The 21,069-nt window shown below is 41.5% G+C and overlaps 1 pseudogene; it reads right to left on the reverse strand.

Annotated features, from left to right (window-relative positions):
* Positions 1-7,610: 7,610 nt before the first annotated feature.
* LOC118836664 lies at positions 7,611-20,755 on the reverse strand (annotated as a pseudogene).
* Between the last annotated feature and the right edge of the window lie 314 nt (positions 20,756-21,069).

Consider the following 21,069-nt stretch of genomic DNA (forward strand, 5'->3'; position numbering starts at 1 on the left):
CATTTTCCTAAGAAAGGGCTCAGCTTTTGTGTGACCAGTTTTCCTAGGAGGAAAAGTCTGGAAAAGAGTCTTAGACTGAAGAAATATTTATTTCTTAATATTCCTAGAGAAGCTGAAAAGGAAGTTTTAATTCTACTCCTGCCTTATATATGATATTCCTTCTCCTGCCCCCAAGCCTTAGCAAAGACTTTCTAATCCACCTTCCTCCTTCCCACCATCTCTGGAATGCTTCCCTTCCTTACCTCTTCCTTTCCTTATTCTGGATTCTTTTCTAAGCTCAGGTCACTGACCCCTTCCATTAAGAAGCCATTTCTGACCTCTTCTCCTTTCCAGTTCCCTCATTGGTGTTCTTTCCCTTGAAACTATTTTGTATTTATCTTAAATATATCTTATATTTACTTTTCTGGGTGCTTGTTGAATTCTGCAAGGGCAAGTATGATTTTATTTTAGAGTCTGTGAGCCCAGAATTTGGTATAGAGCTTTACATATAGTAGGTATTTCAAAATGCTTGTTTTATTCAATTGAAATATTTTCTATTTGCACCTTTTTTGTCTAATTTCATTGAATATCAGAATTATAAGGAAAGACCATTAAATCCAATCTGTACATTTTATGGATGAAGGTGCTGAGGCTCAGAGAGGAACCCTTAATCACGTACCTCAGCAATCAGATCTCCAGGCGTCTGGCTGCTCACCTGGAAGACCAGAGTCTACAGTGCCTGGTCATGGTCTTAATGACCCTGACTGGGAGCAGCCAGTCAGTCAATAGGCATTCGTTGAGCATTTATGTGAAACACTATGCTAAGTGCTGAAACCAGACCTTTTTCTCTTAGGAGTTCATCCATAGGAAGGATGACTAGCTCCAGGTTCAATTGCTCTTATTTTCCAGATTTTAAAAAAGAACAAGGACACTAAACTAATTGGTGCAAAGCTAGCACTAGAACTCCTATCTTCTGAATTCTAATTCAGAGACCATTACAGAGTTTTCCTTGGACTCACTCCCCTTTTGATTCCAGTTAGACAGTGCCAGTCCCCTGAGTTTCTAGACTCCGAAATCTAGAGCTAACTTTGATTCTTCTTCCGCTATTCACCATCAAATCCTATTTAGGTTCCATCCACAAGTTCACGTAATACTTTCATCTTCTCTAATGCCATGGTCACCGCCTTAGGAGACCCTCTCAATCTCATACTATTATCACTACAAAAATATTTGCCTGATTATATTTTATTCCTCTGACCCTGCCCTTCTGCAATGTTAATAGGATATAATATCTTCCCTGCACATATAATATCTTCCCTTCCCTTTGTAGGAGGGACTTGTCTAAGAAGGAGCTTGCTTAGGGGAGGCTTGGTTATAGGAAGGTTTTCACACCTTTTGATACTAAGCTAATTAGTCACTGAATCTCTGAGGGTTGTGATGCCTTCTGGCTCTGAGCCTATTAGCCAAAAGTGTATATATATTCTGAGGTGAGATTTTGCTTTAGGGGTTCATTCATGAGAAGGACCTTGTGATTCCCTGGTAGAGACCAAGTAGCCATATGTTCAGACTCCCTGACTGCTCAGATGTGAAGGCTCTCTCAATCCAGTGGTGTATGTAAAGTATACAGCAATATTGCTTTGATCAGTCAGTTAGAGCCCTGTCTGTTGGTCTTTATGCTAATTTCTCTGCTACTATTTTCTCTGATGTTCAGGGTGCTGACTTTTCCCCTGATCTAGTGAATGTAATTAAAATTAGCAGTTAACCCCTTTTTGAGCAGTCTTTCCTAGAAAAGCAGAACTAAGAGCCTACGCTAGCAGGTCATCCTGGATATGCTAGGATGCTTACTGCTCCACCTCCCCAGTTCCTTTCCCAGCTAGAGCTTCTTACAGAAGGATGATCTAGCCCTTGGTGGTCTCTGATTATTAGAGAGGAAGAGTGGTTTCTATCTATATTATTCACTCATTGAAAGGAACTGCTGAGGTCAACTATTAGGGTCAACTTTCCTCAGAGTGAGAGACAGAGAGCTACAAGCTGGAGAACCACTTTCATGGATCCTGGGAGCCCTACTCTCACCAGGCAAAGTTACTTTGAGGAGGGTTTGAATCAAATATTCTTTGGCATCTTATTTTCCAAATCCCCAGCTCATCTGACCACAAACAGATACATAAGAAGGGAATCACCTTCATCATCCTAGTTCTTCAGGGTCCATATTCCAAAAGGAATCATATACAGAGAACCATACCCCAAATGAGGCCAAGGCACTCTTAAAAGAAAAGGGAAGTAGAAAGCACTAGGGGGACTTAGAGAAAAATAATGAAGTGAGACTGTGTCTAAGCTGAGCATGCCCCTCTGCCCCATAGCATCTCAAAATAGCAGGATTTGGATCAAATAGAACAAGAGAATAAAAACAAGCTGTTGCAGTAATGACAGCAGGAGGCCCAGAAATTCTAATGGAACAATGGCAAGACTCTTCATTTGGAGTGGTTCAGACGAATTTCGATGCTTCCTTATTACCTCAAGGATCAAATCTAAAATCCTCAACTTGGCTTCCAAAGCCCCTCATAACTTGACCTCTTTCTACCTTTCCAGGCTTTTTGTATCTTATTCCCTTTCATATGCTCTGTGATCCGGTGACACTGGCCTCCTTATTGCTCGTCACACATGACCCTCCATCTCCAGACTTAGAGCTTTTGCACTTGCCGTGCCCCAGGCCTGGAATGCGCTCCTTTCTCATCTCTGCTTCCCACCTTCTGCAAGAAGTCTTTCTCAGTCCTCCTGAATCTTAATCTCTTCCTTTTGATACTATCCCTATTGGTAGTATTGATATTATGTAGTTTATCCGGTATATATCCTGCTTGTACATAGTCATTTGGATGATGTCTGTCCCTTTAGACTATGAGCTCTTTGAAAGCAGGGCCTTTCTTTGCCTAGGGCTAAGCAAGTGTCTGGCACATAGTAGGTGTTTAATAAATACTAGTTGAATGACTAAAAGAAGAAATAAAGATGAGAATAAGAATCCTCAAGAAAGAATTTGTTTATTAGTGCTTGTTACGATTTCATGATGTGTTATGGTAGAACCATTTCAAAGAATTCAGAGTCAGACCACCTGTAACCCAAGTATAGGCACCTTTTGAGACTGATGCCTCTCATGAAGCAGGCTAGGTTACAGGAGAATCCAGCAACTTCGGAGAAAGTAAGAGCGATTTTTGTAGGGTAAAGATGCAATTACGTAACAAATTATGAAAATTAAAAAGTCAGGAGGTGTTTGTTAAGGGATTAGGTAATAGGGGAGGAGTCCCAGCCTCGGTGGAACTGCACATGCAATTACCCACAATGCATACAGAAAAACCCATTGGGGGAATATGTATGTATGATAATGATATCATAATAAGCCTCTCTATGTCATGAGTTCACCTAAAGACAGCTTATGCTATTACTGCACAGGTGCCTACTTAGGAAAAATCCCTTCTATTGTTTTGGGGTTGGCATCCTGCTCCAGCATCCTGGTGGTCCTGCTTTCTGATTGGCTGAGTATTGTGGTCCTCTCTGAGACTAGATTCATGGGTGTGGTTGTGGTTGAGTGCATGGACACACCTGCTGTTTCTGTGAGAAATATGAGGAGTGGGTCTGGGGTCAGTGGCTAGCTAGAGGCAGTGGTTGCAATCCCATCACATGAACACACCCACTGTTTCTGTGGGAAATATGAGTTTGCGGACACACCCGTTGTTCTAGTGAGCAGGGAGGCTTATATGAAGAAGTTAGGATATTGCATAAGGTGGGGAGCATTGGGTAGGTGAGGAAGTGGCTGTTATGAGTCTGGGAGCTTGGGGTGTGGTTAAAGCAAGATTGTGTGGTTAAATAAGGGCATGCCTGCTGTTCAGTGGGGCCCAAAAGGGGGCAGCTTTATTAGGATACCATCAAGCTCTTAACTTACTGTTAAGAAAACAAAGAACATTTGTGGGTGAATTTAAAAATGTTGGATAAGAACTCAAGGTATTTGACTCAAAATCCAGCAACAAAGCAATTCCTCTTAGAATTTTCCCCTCATCTAAGGATTAACAAGAGAATAATGAAGTGAAAATGTCAATTATCTTAGAGGTGGAAAGTGATTTTGAGAGTGTGGATCTCACTAAATTGCTGGATCATCTGGAACAACTATCTCCCTTTCTATGTGGGAAGGGGGTAGGGTAGAGATCTGTCAAAGGGAGAGATGAGGAGAGGAGGAGATTGGGGGTAGGGATAGAGGGATACAAAGGCACATGCTTGCCAAATCTGGACAGAGGAAGAGGGGGTTATTGTCTTTTAGATTTCTCACCTGTTCTGATAGTCATTGGGAGAGCCGGCAGAATATATTTGGGGAATGGAGTGTGGAGGAAAGAAATAAAGCTCTACCTTTGGAGAGGGTAAACTCTGGGGGAGTCCCAGAATGTTTCCCTCCGGTGTGGAGGTTTGCACCTGGATCCTTGCAAAAGGTTCCATCAAGGAAAAGTGGGCACTTTGGGTACTTGTCTTCTCTGGGCATTTGACATACTTTTTCAGACCCTCAGAAGATAGGACTTTGTATCCCCAGGGACTCCTAGAACAAGGGGCAGGGTGTCTGAACTTCAGAGTGATGATATGTATGATCCAAGAATGTGCCTGTGCTGAATGGCCATGCCTAATTTTAGCTTGGCCTCTTTGACTCTGGACCCAGAGGATTCCTCTCTACTCTATCCCGCCCTTTATTTTTTAACCATAATCATGCTTCATGAATGAATGTTTTGTGGAATAGAGTTCTTCAGAAGGAGGCCCCTCAAACAAAGATATGGGGAAGGGAGGAATGGGGGAGTTCTACACAAAGAAACCTGAACCTCCATTAGGGCAAGACTCTTCAAGTATAAGCCAGGGACTTCATCTTTGAGATTATGGGCAGGTTTTTATTGCTGAATCATTTTTATCATTTTTCAGTCATGTCTGTCTCTTCATGACCCCATTTGGGGTTTTCTTGGCAAGCATACTGGAGTGATTTGCCATTTCTTTCTCCAGCTCATTTTACAGATGAAGAAACTGAGGTAAACAAGGTTAAGTGACTTGCCCAGGGTCACCCAGCTAGTAAGTGTCTGAGGCCAGATTTGAACCCTGGAAGATGAGTCTTCCTGATTCCAGGCCCTGCATAGGCCCCACCTAGCTGCCCATAGAGGCAAGTAAGCTTGTTCATCATCAGTAAAAATGGAGGAGATGTTGTCTGGTAAGGAGAGAGTTTCCTTTATCCTCCTCCCTGGGGTCTTCTGCTACCCTGCCCAGCCTCATTGTATCAACACAATACTCAGTTCTCTCTTAACATCTTATTGGCCCCTGGGCCTTTGTTGTTGGACTAGACACAGCCCAAGACCTAAGCATCACTTATCACTTGACTTACGTCACCTCTTACCTCCTGGTCCCAGTCTAGGATCTGACCTACAGATACCTCTAGTATTAAATCCCAGGCATTTGGGCTCTCATCACTAGGACAGAGACTACGAATACATAGCCTTTTTCTCAAGGACTAAACCAAGGAAGAAAGATTCAGGTAGCAGTCCTCTTGCCACCAGGAAGTCATCTACAGCAAGAGATATGAACACCAGGTTCAGTCTCCCTTCTTCCCTAAGACTTAGAAGAGAATCGATTCTGTCCCCTGGCACTAGAAGGACTCTTGAGAGTGAGAACCCCAGTGAAAAGGTACTATATCCTCCATGGTAAGCAAACTTCCTCCTCTTACTTTTCAAAACCTATTGATGCAGAACATCTTATACCTAGGTGTAAGCCAAACCCTTATCCTTCTAGCCCTACTCTGCAAACCACATCTTATTTTCTCATCTCCCTCCACCTCAGCCCTTCCTTTCTTAAGTTACAATTTGGCTCTGTTAACTCTTTCCATATTGTTTTTTGAATCCTTTTCTATCATTAACAAAGTTTGCTTCAACTTGGACCTCTTCCTGTTCTGCTTCTCTCTTCTGGAACTCTTGGAGGCCTGGGTCACTCCCAGGAGACACTGCATCCCTGATCATCCTCTCCACTCTCTCCTATTGCCCAGCATACTTGACCAGCAGGAAGAATAGGTATATTCCTTCTCCTTCTTCTGCTGTCACTCATTCAGCAACCTCCTCTCCTTTGTGGGCCATTCTATTCATGGGATATTATCTAATCTAGCTCTTCTTTTATGTTCTGTATGAACCACAAGGTCATTCTCCCTCCTTTCTCAAGGACTTCAGTATCTTTCTTACAGTCTTCCTTTGTACCTCAACCCTTTACTTTATACTAGTGGGTTTCAACATCAATGGTGATGTTTCCCCCAACACCCTGGCCATCCAGTTCATTCATCTCAACTCCTGTGACCCACACCTTTATTCCTTCTCAGTCACATGCAGGGATAGTCACAGTCTTGATCTCACCATCACCCAACAGTATTCCACTTCCATGATGAGCCATTCTGAAATTCTATTTGCTATCATTCTCCCTAGATCTCACTTCTTCTAAACCTATACTTTGTCCTCACTGTGAACTTCAGACCCCCTAGTTCATCTACCCTCTAGTGCTCTCCAATAGGTCACCACTCCTGTCTAACTTCACTTTCCTCACTTCCCAATATTGATCCTATAGTTAATCAGTTCAACTCTACGCTGTCTTCTACCCTCAAATTCATTGCCTCCTTGTCCTATCAATGCAAAATCCCAGGTCTGAATTACATTCATGGGCTTATAAACAGCAAAGAAAAAACATGGAACTTGTATGTAAACATGTTGTTTCCTCCAATAGAATATAAGTCCCTACTTTTTTGTCTTTGTATTCTCAGCCTCTATCATAGTGCCTGGCACATAGTAGGCAATCATTAAATATTTTATGTTTGATTAGCTGGGCTGGATAGAGGAAGAAGTAAGAGTTTTTCTTTGATGAGCTACAACTCATAGGAGAATCATTGATAGAGTAAAGAAAGAACATGTATTCTTTTATTCAATATTCAACAAGCATTTTTAAAGGGCCTGCAACGTGCAAGGTACATTATATTGCCTGTGATTGAGGAATAGATTAACAAATCACGGTATACAGATGTAATGGGGTACTATATTACTTTAAAAGAATGCCCTTGGAGTAGGGGTTCTTCACCTGGGGTCTATGGACTTTTCCTTTTAGGAGGTCATTGAACTTGGATGGGGAAAAGGATTTCATCTTTATTTTCACTAATATCTAACTGAAATTTAGCATTTCCATCATTTCTGATTGTTGGCACCAAACTACAGCAGTATCCTTAGTACCTCTGACATTGTCACTTATCAAAATCAGATATTTCAATATCACATTCCAGTTATTTCAGATATGTCAAAACACCATTTATGGTAATCACTGCTTTGAAATTACTGAAGTTATTAGACCTGCCGCTAGATTCCATGTGATAGCAATCTTCTTGTCTACAGGCTGAATATATCAATATAATTGGGTTCCTTTGTAATCCCATGTGCCCTATGCTGTTAAAAACCTTATTTTGAGAACAGTAGCCCATAGGCTCCACCAAACTGCCTAAGGGGGCCCATTACACAATAAAGGTCAGGAACTTCTATGTTGGGGCACAAAAACGTAGGGGACAAAGGGCAAGCCTTGGAGTCAAGAACTGGGTTTTAGTTCTGCCTCTGATACAGTGGTAATGTGACAAGGGGCAAGTCACTGAACTTCTCAATGCCTGTGGCAACCCACGAAGAATAGAAATTTCAGACAATCACTGTCTGGTGGACTGAGTTTTTCCAATGGGCTTTCCCCACATGGATGAAACCACAGATGTGGACCATAAAAAATAAAAAAGCAACAGCTAATAGGAAGGATTCAGAGAAACACAAGAAGGCTTGTATGAACAAGCCCTCAAGGATAGCCTACTAGTGGATACAATATATAACCAGGCAAGTAAATAGTAATTTAGGAGGTCAGGAGCTTGAGGGTGGGATCACAGAAGAGGAAGGGTCTCATCAGAGTTGAGCCTTAAATGAAGATAAGGAATTTGAGAGGTGCAGAGAAAACTTTCCAGTCATGAGGGATGGTCTGAGTAAATGAAGAGAGATAAGAGATGGAATGACCAGTTGAGAGAACATCTAGTAAGTTCATATGGTTAATAATAGAAAATAATACTAGAAAACAGGGGGAAGCCAAGATTTGGAGGGTTTTAGATAAATGGCTGAGCTAGAATGGAGGCTATGAAAATGGAAAGGAGGAAATTGATGGGAGACATGTTGAGGAAGCAGAATTGATTGTATGTGGCACCTGATTCAATATTATGGGGAAAAAGAAGAGAGAGCAAGAGAGAGAGAGAGAGCAAGAGAGAGAGAGCAAGAGAGAGAGAGAGAGAGAGAGAAGGAAAGAGGGAGGGAAGAAAGAAAGAAAGAAAGAAAGAAGAAGGAAGGGAAGAGAGAAAGGCATTACAAGTCAATGAATAAATGAAAAAAAATTTATTAAGAGTTTACTGTGTTCTAGGCATGGTGCCTGAGGATACAAATAAAAAAGCCAAATAGCTCCTGCTCTCCAGGAGTTTATATTCTAATAGAAGAAGACAACATAGATAGGCAAGGGGTGGTCAAGTAATGGTATTTTTGTCTGGGGAGTCATAGGGATAGTGAATAGAGGCACATGGGCAATGGATTGCTAAGTCTATTTTGAGAATTTTGGTGTTGATATATCCCTAGTGCTGAAAGCGGAAAGTGGGGTGGGAGAGTGAAAAGGGGGTACACAGCATGAAGATGATCAGATAGTCACATGGTGGGTCTAGGTCAGACTAGATATGGGGAATTCTCACCCATAATGAGCCCAGGGCCCTCTGGATGGGAACTAGAGAGCTAGGTAGGAGGCAGAGGCTCCAGCAAGGAAGCAGAATGAAGACTGAAAGCTGACTCTGAGCATTCAAGCCCAGGAGACTGAAAGGAAGGTGATGTTAAGAAAAGTAGACAGTTCGTGAAAATTCCCACTCTCCTGCCTTCCCAAGCACCAACCTATTCTTAGGAGAAGATCCACGTTGTCTGTAATGTACCTGTTTTTGAGAGATGATCCGGTGTAGACTCTGCTGTCTTGCTTGGTTCCAGCTTGAGTGAGAATGCATTGACATTTGTAGTTTCTTAGTAAAGCATCTTTTTAGTTTCACTTGTGGCACAGCTGGCTGTGGTTTGTGGTCTTTTATTTCTGGTGGGGTGCATGTTTACAGACAATTTACTGCTGTTTATGCTAACTAGTGGATGGAATTCCAAATTAGACTTAGACTTCATAACGTCTGCAATCAAACTTTATTAATCAAAGGACACAAACAATGTCTAAAAGTAAACCACTTACCTAAGTCTTCTTGTTTTTGACACATTTTCTTTATAACCCCATTTGGGGTTTCTTGGTTGAGATAGGTGGACACAACTGAACAACAACAGAGTCTACTATGTGCCAGATACTATACTGTGCTAAGTGCTGGGGATATAAACAAGGGCAAAATACAGTCTCTGCTCTCAAGGAGCTCACAGTCTAATAGGGGAGAGTCATTATAGTTGGTCATTGCATAGATCAGAATTCTCAAGTTGTTTTTCTTTGTAGAGTTATTATTATATAAACTGTATGTCTGGACTTCTTCACTTCTCTCTACATCATTTTATATGAGTGGGAAGGGAGAATTTTGAAGTAGGGAGAAGAATCAGGAGGCTATTATATCCATCTGGAGAGGTGTGTTGGTAACCAAAAATGGGCTCCTTAGCACTTAGTCAACAAGTGCCCTTGAATAGTTTGGCTTTTTCCCCTGAACTAACTGAATGCTGTTTGTATGTTGGATTGGAGTAAGCTTGTCAGCCCCTTCACCTTGCTTCCCTTGCTTAAGCAGATCAAAAGAACCTGTGCTTTCCCCAGCATACCTTACACCCCTGCAGAAGCTGGATGGTTAAAAACAGCTTCCATTGGAGCCAGAGGCTGCTACAGCTACAGCCACAGCCGAAGCTGAAGCAGGAGCTGCCAGTAGCAGAGCTGACCTATGTGAGGATTGAGGAGTGCTGAACAAGGACTTGAGGCCAGTGGGTAATCTTTTTACCATAGAGGGGAAGCATGTATATGATTTTGCTTTATACCATCATGCTTCTCTGTGGCCTCCTGGTTACTCTTGTGAGGCGGACTTATTGGGCCTGGAAGCTTTTGATCAAAATATCAAAATGGGGTTGCTGGTTTGTGGGTTGGTTACTGTGGAGCCTAAATATATGCTTTGATTCTTCTGCCTCTTACTTTGAGAATTACTTATATCCGGTGGTTCCGAACCTTTCAGACATATATATGATCCTCTTTGAAATTATAAACTCTGCCGTCATAATACAAGAGGAAGCTCTCAAGACCTTAATGAAGGCAGTGGCATTTCTATGTTATAGGAATGTATTACAACATTATGTATATTATAAAAATAGCAAGTAAAGAAAGATGAAATTACATTAGATTCTAGAGCTGGAGCTCTTGACCATTTTTTGTGTCATGGTGACACATATAATAGTCAGTTAAATCCTTCTCAAAATAAGGGCTCAATTCAGATTCTTCTGGTGGTAGTGATGGCTTACTCAGCTCCTTTGTTCTTTGAATTCTGATACATTTCACTCCTAATTCCCTCTTAGTCAATTCCATTCACTACATACTGAGTGAGTGAGTTCTTTGGGGCTATTCTGAGAAGGATAAACAACATCAGCAAATCTAAATGGGACTGGGTAACAGTCACATAACTTGCAGTTACAATTTTAAGGGAATTAGTTCATACCTCTAGGTTTCAATTCCAATCCAAGTGAAGGGCACACTGGTGCATGTGTAGTTAGTCCTGTGCTTAGATCAGTGCCTGGCACATATAGCAGGTGCTTAATAAATGTCTATTGATTGGTCGATCCATGGGTGTTCTATGTGGCAAGTGTTTCAAGAGTTAGAGACTAAGACATAAAAGTATTGATCATTTTTCAAAGAGCTTGCTGAGAGTACAGATGGTACCTCCCAAACCATCACCTAGTATCAGGGCAGGCCTACTGCTGTTGGGGAGTCCAGCTCAGGAAATGGTATGTCTGGTGCACCAAGAGGAGAGCTAGTTAATAGTGAGAGAGCCATTGTTTATTCTTTCAATTTCAAAATTTCGTATTTCCATGTTAAAAAATCATCTTTGCATTATCATGGGGACACTAGTGGTATGTGGAAAGTGTACCTAAAACCAGGAATTCTTGACCTGAAGTCCATGAATTTTTTTATTTTTTGATATAATTATATTTCAATATAATTAGTTTCCTTTGAATTCCTGTGGATCTAATGCTTTTAAAGATATTATTCTGAGAAGAGATTCATAGATCTTACCATACTGCCAAAGCAGTTCAGGACATAAAGAAGGTTAAGAACCCATGGACTAAATCCAGACCAATGCCTTTTCTAAATCTGCCTCATAATTAGTCAGTGGTACAGCCCGCAGTGCTGAGGAAATCCTATGTGAGCCTGAGGTACAGTTAGACCCAGTCTAGAGGTAGAACCATTCTTGGAGGAGCAGGATGAGAAGACCAAACAATGGTAGGGGAGTTAGGTATCCAGGCCATGCTAGGATATTACCAGGAGCTATGAAAGAAAGAAGAAGGAAGAGCAGTGAGTTCATTGTGGGAGCCTTTCCTTAATCCAATTTCTATCATTACTGGAAGATCAGAAAATCATCTTTCAGGAGGCTGGGAACCTCACTTCTTTCCCCTCCCTCTTCCTCTATGGAATCCACAGATTGAGGACATTTGGGGCTGAGAAATGGTTCATAAGATCTGTAGTCTCAATAAAACTTCCTCTGTCCTGGGATGGATTATATGTGGTCTCATCAGATACCCTAGGAGGGACCAGATCTCTAAAACCACCCAATATGAAGTGAGAGAAGATAGTCATTGTAGGACCATTGGGTGGGGGCTCTGATAGGGGATAAGGAGGTATGGAGAAATTCCTTACCAGAGTTGGAAGGACAGTTGTCTTTTTTCTCTCCTAAAACAGAGACAAACAAAATCAATTCTTAGTATTAGACTTTAAGACTGGCATCCCTAAGCTTAGCCCAGTTCTGACAGCAGACCTCACCACAGCTTTGGGAATGATCTAATTAAACAGGCTAGAAGCAGACAGCCTGAACCTCCTCTTCCTGCCTTCTGACCTCTAACTTTGGAATTGTCTCTGTACTCCAGCCTCAGATCCCCAAATATCCCAGTCCCATCCCAGTCCAGAACTTTGTTCCCACTCAACATAACTGGACATGTATCTTCCATTTATTACAGCTCATGATCTAATTACCATAAAAGGGGTCTCCAGAAAGGATCAAGGGTAGACTCTAAACCCTGAAAATCCTAGAATCAAAGGCTCAGAGATTTCTATTTAGAGCTGGGTGGAACCTGAATCTAATGCCCCCCATCCTTTATCTATCTATCTATCTATCCATTCATTCATTCACTTATCTCTCTCTCCATCCATCCAACCATCCATCCATCCATCCATCCATCCATCCATTCATTGATTCATTCATTTATGTATTCATTTATTCATTTATCTATCAATCTATCTATCTGTCTATCTATCTATCTATCTATCTATCTATCTATCTATCTATCTATCTATCTATCTACAAATGAGGATACTGAGGTCCAGTGTCAGGGAGAAGTGATTCACCCAAGACATAGTGGTAATAGCATAGTCACAACTGGAATTCAGGTCATCTAACTCCAAATCCAGTGGTCTCTATTTTATTCATAGATCTCAAAAGGCAGTTTGGCATAGAGGTTAGAATGCTGGACTTGGAGTCAAAAAGACCTGAGTCCTAATCAGGATATTTTCCCCCTTTTCCAAATGAGAAAACTGAGGCTTGGAGAGGTTAGCTTTGCCTGTGGTCACAGAGCTAGTAGATATCAGATGCAGAATGTGGACTTGTGAGTTTCCAGCTCCCAGGTCAGCAGAGTCAGACACAAATACAAAAACAGAGAGAGAGAAGGAGAGAAGGAGAGAGAGAGAGAGAGAGAGAGAGAGAGAGAGAGAGAGAGAGAGAGAGAGAGAGGATAATGATTTTGGATGCTGCAGACATGTAGGGGAAGCCAAATCCTTAACATGTCCCTGATTCCTAGCTTGCCTCCATAGACACTTCAGAAACATTTTCTTGGTCTCTTGCCTTTTCAATGGGTAGAGGAGGTGTGAAGGGAGGGAGAGGATTTCGAAGTGAAAATAAAAATAAAATTTAAGGAAAATAAAGAAAGAAACTTTCCCTGGAGTAAGATTGAAGCTTTTCTCTTGGTTGAGCTGAGATCTCATCTTGTTCACATCTAAAGGGTTTATTCACTTTCGTGTATGCTCTGGCGTGTTATCATCTGTATACCTTCTCTAATTTCTAACTTCTGCCTGCTATTTTGCTTGGAAAAGTGGATTTAGTTTTCATCTGCTATTTGTGAATGTTTTTTGGTTACCTAACATCTGGAGGATGGAGCCTAAACTGGAAAGTGTAAGCAAAGGGAGAGCAATGCCACTTTCATTTTGAATCTGTTACACCCCTCATAGACCAACAATATTCAGAGGGGGAGACAGGTTTAATTCTAACCCAGCATTGCTTTTGGAGATTGGAGAAAAAAACACCCAACCTCATGCTATTCATAGCACCTTCCTCTCCCTTCCTGCCCTGTTTCCTACTCCTCAACAGCTGGTTGGTGCTGGCATTGCCCTAGGCTGTCCTTTCCTAAGAGGTTGTTCCAGACCTCATATCATACCAATTCATTTCCTGCACCCACCCCAACCAAGAGCCAGAGGTCAATATGTTTAAACAACCTATGTGGACATCTCAGACGTGGGCTTATATACATCTTAAACAAGCTAGTAATTTTCTCCATTTAATGTATCCCTTTAATGTCAGCCTACTCACTGTGACCTCCAGCCTGGACTCTGCAGAGCCCACACTGCTCATACCCTTTGTCAGACCTCCTCCCCGTCTCCCCGCCACTCCCTCCCCCACTCACCTCCCAAGAATGCACAATTAAAGTTACTACAGGTATCTCTGGGTGGACAGTGCTGAGGCCAGAGTCACTGTGTTTAAAAGCAGAAATACTGAAGACCTGATATGGTGGGATCAAGACTTCCTCTTCTGATTCATTGTATAGTAAATGTTGAATGGAAGCCCCAAGGCAAGAGGTTAAGGTGAAGACAGTCCCTGAGTTCTTTGCATAATCTCTGGCCACCTTTATGTTCTTAGATGACGAGGTAAATTGACCAAAGCGCATTTCTCTTGTCTGATCGGGATAGACTTTCTGAGTTATGCCCCTGTAAACAGTAAAACATTCTCCTCCAAGAAGCTGGATGGCTTGTGTCAAATAAAAATGGAAAGCTTTGAAATGGAAATTTTCCATGTAGTCATTTTTGGAGGCACAGCAGGTTCTGACCATGGTATTAAATCTACTGTAAAATGTAATCTTAGCATCAGTGTAAGCAATGACAGCAATTTCAAAAAGCTTTTCAATGTGTTTCTCATTGGAATTCAGAGACAATTTCTCCCATTTCTTCTCTGCTTTCTTCCACACATCGTTTAACTGAGTGTCTTTTTGTCTTTCTGCAGCCAAGAGCTTTTCTGCCTCCATCATCATCCTCTCATCACATCCAATATACTGGTCATCAAAAGCCTTGGTTTCAAAGGTCATGTCAATGACCTTAAATCCAAATTTTCTCTTGTCAGTTTTCTTAAATCCAACTTTTTTCTGAGTAGAAAAAGAAAAGTTCAGTTACAACAAGGATTTTAACTCTTAATAGTTCTAATAATTAAAAAAATAAGTCTGCAAGTGTGTTTGTATACACATTTGCTCACATGTACCTACACATACACACATGCCTCACTGCCCCTTATATGCATGAACCATTTTATTTGGCCACCAAAAGTGAAAAAAGCATTGTGTTATATGTATAGTGAGTCACCAATCAGCTTGGGTGTGTTCAAAATTTGAAACATATTTCAGAGGTGTGATGGCTTGGAGGAGCAAGAGATAGGGACTTGAGAAGGGGGTATCTCATTTGCCTGGGTTTTGGCTTCTTGAAAGCCAAGGACTCTTGTTGCTGGGGAGCAGCATGATTCTTTGAACAGAACAATGGGTTTGGAATCAGAGCACCCGGGGTCAAAACTTGGCTGTGTTTGGTATTGGGTGAGCCACTCTCCATGCCCAGCTTCCTCATCTGTAAGGAAGTCTAATTAATTGACTTTTGAGATCCTTCCAGCTTTGCCTGTGATCCTATGATTGACTCCAGAAACAGCACCCCTCCTCTTCCAGGCTTATTTGGGCTAACTGTGCTACTAGACAATGAGGTCAGGGTGAACAGAACTATACTGGAAGAGTGAAAAACCAAGGGTACTGGGGAAGTCCTGGTAAATATAGTCTGAAGGGAGATAATATTCCGAAGGTTTGTCAGGTTATGAGAAAAAAGCAAAGTGGGCAAAAGCAGGTAACATTCAGGATTATTCTCAATTTTGCTAGTTTGAAAGAAGGGTTGGGGCTGTTGTATGTGATGGGGTGATTCTAAAAAAATTGGTTGGGAAAAGGTAAAAGGGAGTAATTATATTATAAAAATTGGGCATGAAAGGAAGAACTAGTACAGAGGGAGCAAGTGAGGGTGGAGGGCTGGTAATGTTGGAACTTTACTCTCCTCTGGGTTGAAGAGGAAACCATGTGTCCATCTGGAAGGGTGTAGAAGTCTTCTGAACATGTAGAGAGGTGAGAGAACTAGGGGACAGGGTGGAGGAGGGACTTTCAGAATGGTCTGTAGATTGAGATTTGGGAGTGTAAGGGAAAAGAATGGGGGACATTTGGAGAGGTGTATGGATTGAGATTGGGGGAGGTACAGGGAGGTTACCAGGGAAGGGTGGGTGAAGTGGTGGGGTGGGAGGATAGGGAGAGAAGATAAGGTAATAGGGTAGGGTAAAAAAGAGGCTTAGAAAGAAAATAGTGAGTAAAAAGCTGGAGGGAAATTCCCGAATACTAATTATAATTTTGAATGTGAAGAGGATGTTTATAGCAGCTCTTTTTGTGGTGGCAAACAACTGAAAATTGCAGGGATCCTCATCATTTGGGGAATGGCTAAACATTTTGGTGTATGGTTGTGATGGAATACGACTATTCTATAATAGAAGATGAGCTCAATGATCTTAGAAAGACATGGAAAGATTTGCACGAAATGATGAAGAGTAAAGTGAACAGAACCAAGAGAACATTGTATGCAATAGCAGTAATATTGTTTTAAGAACTACTTTGAGTGACTAAGCTGTTTTGACTATTATAAATACACAAATTAAAAATAAAGAATGTATGAAGAAAGATACTATCTGCATCCAGAGAAAGAACTGATAAATTGACATATGCACAGAATAATTTCATATACATACATATATATGTATGCACACACACCTATTTGTGTCTAATGGTAGCCATTGCTAGGGTGGGGGTGGGAGGGAAGGAAACAAAAAGAAAAAAAGAAATTTACACAATAACTTTGTTATATATTTTGAGGGAATAGCAAGTTGTACATGGTAGATTTGCAGTTTCATGTGCAATCTTTTTTTTTATAGTACTGTGTTATGGAAATGATTTTTTTTGTTCTGTCAATTGAAAATAAAATAAAATTCAAAAAAAACTATTAAAAAAAACAGGTAACATGATCCACTGAATTTATAGTACAATCTCTTCTTCCTGACTTTCTGTTTTTGCTGTAGAATTAGCATAAAGGAGAACTGGCCAATGAGGGTCCCCTCAGTATCCTCTGTCTGATCCCAACTGGTGTGGAGGATTGGCGAGCCTATTTCTAGTGATGGCTAATGGAAGGGCACAGGGAGAGGTGTGCTGGAGCCAGTTTGAACTGGCTTGTGAGATCCAATTGTTAAACTTTCAGTGTGAGCATTTACACGTTGGAAATCAATAGATGCTACAAATAGATGCCTGATTTATTGTTTTGCTGATTATCTAGACTTAAGAAAGTGATAGAGAAAATATTACTAATACAAATTGAACTTAGAATGTCAAATGTACACCGCCCCCCCCCCCCCCCCCCCCCCCCCCCCGCTGAAGCTGATTGTTAAACATTTACCAGCACTCCACTGTCACAAGTGTCCTTTGACTCTCCTGTCAGCTTACTGAATGGTGATGGAAAGTCTTTTAATTGGCTACTGGGCCAGAACTGAATGTGCATACAAAAGGCACAGGCAATCTGGCTTTCTTTACCTTGTCAGCTTTTGAGTGACCCTCTAGATTCAGAGAGAGGTAATAGAGATGGCAGGAGCTGACTGATGCTTCCATCAGTCTCACTCTCCACCTGGGCTGCTGTATGGTTGTGACACCACTTTTTCTTCCTCTCTCGTGTTTGCTCATCCCTGATCTTAGGTAATGGAGCATAGGGGACAGAACAGAATAGGTCATAATCTTGTAAGCTTTGAAAGATCAGCAGAAGCATTAGAGTTCAACAATTATAAACCAGAACAGAGTCTACTGGTAGCCACAGCATCCAAGCCTGGTGAGGAGCCAGCCCTGAGGAGTGACCTGCTTGAACCAGCCCAGCAGTGGATTGACTTGAGTCTTATAATCATGGGTTGGCTAAGCCTTACTCAGAAGTGACTTGAGATAAAAGGCTCCCAAGGCCAGGAAGTACTACCCACCTTAGGTTGGGGTAGTAGAGATGATGTTTGGGAACTACTGTAAGTTTGAACCCATTCTCCCCATGGATTGAAATGATATAGGAGAGTGTGACTCAGGATTTGGAATTCTTACACTGGGCTCTTGTTTATAATTTCTCAGTAAATATCCCTCTGTGAGAGCTAATTCGTGTTAATTGATATTGAGAAAGCAAGTGGCCAAATTGATATTGAGAGATACTAAATGGTGATTGATATTAGGAGAAGATGCTGGAGTCATTAGCTATAGGAATAGAAGGCTCCACAACCTCTCTGAGACCCCTAGAACCCTTGAGGGAAACTCTTGTCAGTTATTCTCTGGGGACCTGACTAGCCAATGTTAGCTGGGGTTGGAAGAGTGAGCCTAGAACCTATCTGTTCCATGCTTTTGCAATGGGATTTGATGATCAAATGATAATCCAAAGCACAAACCCTGATGTTAGAAATATGGTAAAGCAGGAGATTCTTTGCATTTGAGAAGCACTCATAGAGGGCATGACAAGGAATGAGACTCAAATATTAGACACTTTGGGATGACTTTGATTTACATATCTCTCCATAGATAGTTATCATAGAGCCATAGAGTTAGAGCTGGAAAGGACTTTAGAGTCCAACCTCCTCATTTTACAGATGAAGAAACTGAGGCATTGAGAAGTTAAGTCACTTTCTCAGGATGACACAGCTAGTAATTGTCTAAGATGGTCCTTTAACTGAGATCTTCCTGACTCCAAGTCCAGTGCTCTACCTATTACACTACACTGCCACTCAGGTGAGGGAGTTAGCATTGCAGAATACATAGAGGACATTCCTAAAGTCAGGATAACTTGGGTTCAAGTCTTGTGTCTGACACATACTAGCTATACAACCCTGGGCAAGTCACTTAACCTTTTAGCATTCTAGTAAATTCTCTATAAGTCACAGAGAAGTCAAGTCAACAAGCATTTAAGTGCCTACTATGTGCTTGTGAGGACCTTGCAGGGGGAGACAACATGCAAACAATTATGTAGGAAGAAGAAGATAAATACAGGATAAATTGTGAGGGAAATGATTACTCTCTCTTATACTAATAGCTAACCATTAGTTGAGACTAAGGTTCTCTCTTTCTATTTCTTCATTCAGAAGTAACCCCCTATAGGTTATTCAGCCAGTTTCTGAAAGGACATGGCTGATAGATGAGATTGCCCAAACTTTGGGGCATGTGCCTTTTGATCTTGGGTGAGATTCCACCCAACTAGGAAACCTTACAAAGAGAATCTAGTCTAAGCGAGATCTTGCCCATGGGAAATAAGCCTCTGTCTCTTCTTGGAGACTTTCATTAGAATTTAGAGTGGCCCAGCTTATGAAGGGGGAAACTAAGGAATGAGCTCTGGGTGGAGATGGATTCTTTTGCCCAGATCGCTGGAGGCAGCTGAGTCTCATGATGAGATCATGTTCTCTGGAGAAGAAAAAGAAGCACAGACAATAGGAAAGCTTTGAGGGCTACAGGTGGAACTTATATAAATAAATAAAATTAAGCTATGCATAACAGAGACCTATAGAGGTTCAAGTACAATCTTTCTTCCCTTTCCTACTATGTATGTGTAAATGCCAATTCTGTTTGGTGCTTGTTAAGTTCAGACTAAAAAAAAGATTATTGAAGGGGTTGGACTCATGATACTTCAATAGGCTAAACTAACATTTCATTTTTTGACTAGTTTATGTGATTGGAACAGTGGAAAGGACATTGAAATTGGAATGACAGGCCTGAATTTGAACCTTGAATCCCACCTCTGCCACAAACCTGTGTGACTTTGAGCATGTCACTTAATATTTCCAAGACTCCTTCCTCAGATATAAAATGAGGGAGGAGGGGTCAGACTGAATGACTCCTCTATTCCCTTCCAGCTCTAAATATATGGACCCTCTGAACAGACTAATACCTCATAGAAATTCTAGATACACGGCAGACGTGTGTTCCCACAAGGTATTTGATAAGGTCTCTCACAATATCCTTGAGGATAAGATGGAGAGACAAGGAATAGATAATGACACGGCCTGTTGGATTTGAAATAAATCATATGGATGGACCAAACTGTTGACCAATGTCTGACTATGTCACTCTCTTTCTCAGAAAACCCATGTGGGACCCAAACTGGGGAGAACCTTAAATACTGACTGTATTTTATCCTAGCAGCAATGGAATTCTGATAGCACCTACATAGAGATTAATTTTTACAAAATATACACAGTCTAGATACAAAGTAATTTCAATAGGGAAAGAGCAGTAAAAACCAAGGCATCAGGCATGATCTTGTATAGGAGGTGGCACCTGACCTGTGCTTAGAAGGAAGTTAGGGATATTTTGAGGCAGGTGAGGAGAGGTAAGTGAGCAGAAGGGAGAACAGAAGAATTTTCTAGACCCAGTATAGTAGAGGGTGTCAAAGATATGATTCACAATGTGTGTGTGTGTGTGTGTGTGTGTGTGTGTGTGTGTGTGTAAAACCAGCTTTTGAGCATGCCTAGTTTGTCTAGACTATAGCCTGCTGCATTCCTACTAGGTGGGTAGGATAAACTCCTTTGATGGAATGCCTGCATCTGTAAAACTGGTGAGACAGAGCTGGTTTCTCTCTTTCTGCCACCTTTATGGCTGTGTGAATAGCTGCTTAGACCAGAGTGGTCACTGTGAACTGAATCAGTGATAAGGGAAAGTTCTTGCCCTTCCCTGGTTCTCTCTCTTTTTTGTGGCTTGGAGAAATGGGCATGAGGTGGGGGGAAGTGGGAAGCTCTTTCTGCTTTGTGCTATTTGTTCTCAGTTTCAGGTGTTTAGCTCAGAGTCCCTAGAACCCAGTCCCACTTCCAAGTTCAAAACCCCGCTGGGGTTCAAGTTCCAGGCATCCTGGCTTCTTAGGGCTTTCATGTCAACCTGTCTGACTGCACCAGCCAGCCTGCAAACCTGGCTCCCATGTTGCCATTTGATTTGAATTTCGGGTCCTGTGGGGGTTACCTCTGACACCTCAAACTGAGTATCTGTGGATAACATAGACCACTTACTTCATATGTAACCAGTCCCATGATCCCAACCATCACAACTATAGCTGTGATGATGATTATCCATTTACGATTCATTTCAAGATCTCCTTGCCTGAGGTTTCTTCCTTGCTCCTGATCTTATCCCTGTATTTGAAACACAAACAAATAAATAGTCTATAATTTCTGCTTCTAAGATAAAATACAAACTCCTTTGAGTTTAAGAGCCTTCATATTCTAGCTGCAGTTGTAAAGCCAATCAGTAAGTGAAAAGATCTTTCCTGCCCATTGAATTGGCTTCAGGTGGGGCCAACAAAGGGAGGTCCGATTAGAGAGAGGCCCATACCCTTTCACTAATCAGACGTGACACCCCAGGCTAGTTAGCAAACTAGTTTTCTAGTTTGAGAGAGGTG

The sequence above is a fragment of the Trichosurus vulpecula genome, chromosome 2 (assembly GCF_011100635.1).
Source record: "Trichosurus vulpecula isolate mTriVul1 chromosome 2, mTriVul1.pri, whole genome shotgun sequence".
NCBI lineage: Eukaryota > Metazoa > Chordata > Mammalia > Diprotodontia > Phalangeridae > Trichosurus > Trichosurus vulpecula.